Raw genomic sequence first — 3,936 nt, 5'->3', positions numbered from 1 at the left:
CAATCTTTCTGACCTCGCACTTGACACAGGTGATCAGACCCAACTTCCACACCACCCACGGGGGAAAAGCAATATGTCAAACGTGACTTGCAGAACATCCCTCTTTTCCAACGTCATCCCTCCAAGTTGCCTTCTTCACAGTTCGGCTAAGCTTCGCTCTTTTCCAACTTCATCCCCCCAAGTTGCCTTCACGCAGTTTGGCCAAGTTCACTCTTTTCCAGCGTCATCCCCCCAAGTTGCCTTGTTCGCAGTTCGGCCTAGTTCACTCTTTTCCAGTGTCATCCCCCCAAGTTGCCTTGTTCGCAGTTCGGTCTAGTTCACTCTTTTCCAGCATCATCCCCCCAAGTTGCCTTGTTCGCAGTTTGGCCTAGTTCACTCTTTTCCAGTGTCATCCCCCCAAGTTGCCTTGTTCGCAGTTTGGCCTAGTTCACTCTTTTCCAGTGTCATCCCCCCAAGTTGTCGTTGCCAACAACCCAAGAGTCCATAGTATTCGGAGTTCTAGCGGGGCCTCCCCTTGCTTCCAACAACCCAAGAGTCCATAGTATTCGGAGTTCTAGCGGGGCCTCCCCTTGCTTCCAACAACCCAAGAGTCCGTAGTATTCGGAGTTCTAGCGGGACCTCCCCTTGCTTCCAACAACCCAAGAGTCCATAGTATTCGGAGTTCTAGCGGGGCCTCCCCTTGCTTCCAACAACCCAAGAGTCCATAGTATTCGGAGTTCTCGCGTGGCCTCCCATTGTTTCCAACAACCCAAGAGTCGGTCGTATTTGGAGTTTCACATCGCTTCCCAGGAAGCCAACAACCAAAAGGTCGGTCGTATTTGGAGTTCAGTATTCGCTTCAGTCGATTCCAACTTCCCAAAAACCTGCCTTCTTCGCAGTTCGGCTAAGTCTCCCTCGTTTCCAACTTTCCTCTAAGTTGCCCTCCTCGCAGTTTGGCCAAGTTCACTCTTTTCCAGCGTCATCCCCCCAAGTTGCCTTGGGCGCAGTTCGGCCTAGTTCACTCTTTTCCAGCATCATCCCCCCAAGTTGTCTTGTTCGCAGTTCGGCCTAGTTCACTCTTTTCCAGCGTCATCCCCCCAAGTTGCCTTGTTCGCAGTTCGGTCTAGTTCACTCTTTTCCAGCATCATCCCCCCAAGTTGCCTTGTTCGCAGTTTGGCCTAGTTCACTCTTTTCCAGTGTCATCCCCCCAAGTTGCCTTGTTCGCAGTTTGGCCTAGTTCACTCTTTTCCAGTGTCATCCCCCCAAGTTGTCGTTGCCAACAACCCAAGAGTCCATAGTATTCGGAGTTCTAGCGGGGCCTCCCCTTGCTTCCAACAACCCAAGAGTCCATAGTATTCGGAGTTCTAGCGGGGCCTCCCCTTGCTTCCAACAACCCAAGAGTCCGTAGTATTCGGAGTTCTAGCGGGACCTCCCCTTGCTTCCAACAACCCAAGAGTCCATAGTATTCGGAGTTCTAGCGGGGCCTCCCCTTGCTTCCAACAACCCAAGAGTCCATAGTATTCGGAGTTCTCGCGTGGCCTCCCATTGTTTCCAACAACCCAAGAGTCGGTCGTATTTGGAGTTTCACATCGCTTCCCAGGAAGCCAACAACCAAAAGGTCGGTCGTATTTGGAGTTCAGTATTCGCTTCAGTCGATTCCAACTTCCCAAAAACCTGCCTTCTTCGCAGTTCGGCTAAGTCTCCCTCGTTTCCAACTTTCCTCTAAGTTGCCCTCCTCGCAGTTTGGCCAAGTTCACTCTTTTCCAGCGTCATCCCCCCAAGTTGCCTTGGGCGCAGTTCGGCCTAGTTCACTCTTTTCCAGCATCATCCCCCCAAGTTGTCTTGTTCGCAGTTCGGCCTAGTTCACTCTTTTCCAGCGTCATCCCCCCAAGTTGCCTTGTTCGCAGTTCGGTCTAGTTCACTCTTTTCCAGCATCATCCCCCCAAGTTGCCTTGTTCGCAGTTTGGCCTAGTTCACTCTTTTCCAGTGTCATCCCCCCAAGTTGCCTTGTTCGCAGTTTGGCCTAGTTCACTCTTTTCCAGTGTCATCCCCCCAAGTTGTCGTTGCCAACAACCCAAGAGTCCATAGTATTCGGAGTTCTAGCGGGGCCTCCCCTTGCTTCCAACAACCCAAGAGTCCATAGTATTCGGAGTTCTAGCGGGGCCTCCCCTTGCTTCCAACAACCCAAGAGTCCGTAGTATTCGGAGTTCTAGCGGGACCTCCCCTTGCTTCCAACAACCCAAGAGTCCATAGTATTCGGAGTTCTAGCGGGGCCTCCCCTTGCTTCCAACAACCCAAGAGTCCGTAGTATTCGGAGTTCTAGCGGGGCCTCCCGTTGCTTCCAACAACCCAAGAGTCCATAGTATTCGGAGTTCTCGCGTGGCCTCCCATTGATTCAAACAACCCAAAAGTCCATCTTCTTCGCAGTTCAACATCGCCTCCCTCGTTTCCAACAGGCCCAAAGGTCGTCTTCTTCGCAGATCCACGAAGAGCTCATCACGATTTGCCACATTCCATTTCCCACGGGTTGTCAACAACACTTTCTCACACTTCCCGCAATCGAGTACGTGCATGACATGCCAAAGCACATCTTATTTGCCTTCCATCGCACTCAAGACGACGGGTTGTGGAAGAACGATATTGCTCACAACAAGTTCAAGGACAACGTCTCAATCAAGGGACACAACCGAATTATGTTAACTGGGTCGCTAAAGTAAACCCGAGTTCATATAATGCACCGCATCCAAAAGAACTAGCCACAACACGTGCATCACTGAGATGTTTCACTAGATGGAACACGTGCGTGACATTAGGATCCTCCAACACCTCTTCGTGATGGAAAGATAGAATTCGAAGCAACCACAGAAGTACCGTCTAGTGGGTAGGCAACACAGGGACTGATCAACCAATATCACCCAAGGCAACGGGTGAAAATGGAAGAGATGCATGCTTGACCGTTCGATACGCAAGGCATGGAGCCAGCCAGCAAGTGCATCTCGATTACAACTCACACACCCTCACGTTCGCAAGACACCACACCACAAGACGGTCCACCCCCCACCTACCATGGGCAAGCAAGCAAATGGAAACATCAAGTGACGCATGGTCAAGCATCGCTAGGCATGAAAATAACTTTCCACAATATCCGAGGGACTAGCTGCCGAGCTAACCAACGATCAGTGACGACCGTGTGTTGGTATTAATAAAGCTCAACAACTATGAAGAGGCTAGTTGTGCCATGATAAACATGCTAACGCACGCACCACGTGAGGGGGGAGGCCTCATCAAGCTCCCTTTAAAACCTGCCAGTGTGGAGCTGGCCGGCTCAAGGAGCACTCCCCCCCTATAAGAGGTTAATATGCAAAAGGCAAAATTGTACAAGTAGATACACTTTTTTTGAGCAGACATAAGTCCATATCTCGGGCTACACTTCGAATTTTGATGCGATTTTTTGCAGTAATTCGTAGAATAATGGTATCTCCTTGCTCACCAAATTTCATAATTTTTCTCCAAGGGGAACTATTTTTTTTATTTTTTTTACTTACCGGGTATGTGTAAAATCGGGAAAAATAGAAAAGCACATGTAGACTTCGAATTTCGACCTCATTTTTTCCAGTCCACCACTAAACAATATCAGGAACCTCCCCACAAAATTTCATTCAGTTTGGCCAAGGTCTTAAATTTGACAAATTTTGGCACCAAGCTATCTAGTCGCGGTGCACCGACCAACTTGGCCAAGTGCAAAATGCATCCAATTCAAAACTTTTGTGCACCAACACTTTTACAGTACTCATTTGGGGACATTTGGAGGCCTTTCCAACCCTCACATCTCAAAAACCACGAATTTCATTTTTTCACAAAACTCCCCACCAAGCCTTCTAGCTATGCCGCGGTGCACCGCCAACATTGGCCATGTGCAAAACCCTCCGAACTCAAAACTTTCGTGCACCAAGAATT

Source organism: Vigna unguiculata, unplaced genomic scaffold (assembly GCF_037176805.1).
Source record: "Vigna unguiculata cultivar grain cowpea cultivar isolate G323 ecotype 2 unplaced genomic scaffold, ASM3717680v1 ptg000299l, whole genome shotgun sequence".
In the NCBI taxonomy this organism is placed as follows: Eukaryota; Viridiplantae; Streptophyta; class Magnoliopsida; order Fabales; family Fabaceae; genus Vigna; species Vigna unguiculata.
The sequence above is the reverse complement of the archived record's forward strand: the minus strand, read 5'-3'. Positions refer to the sequence as shown.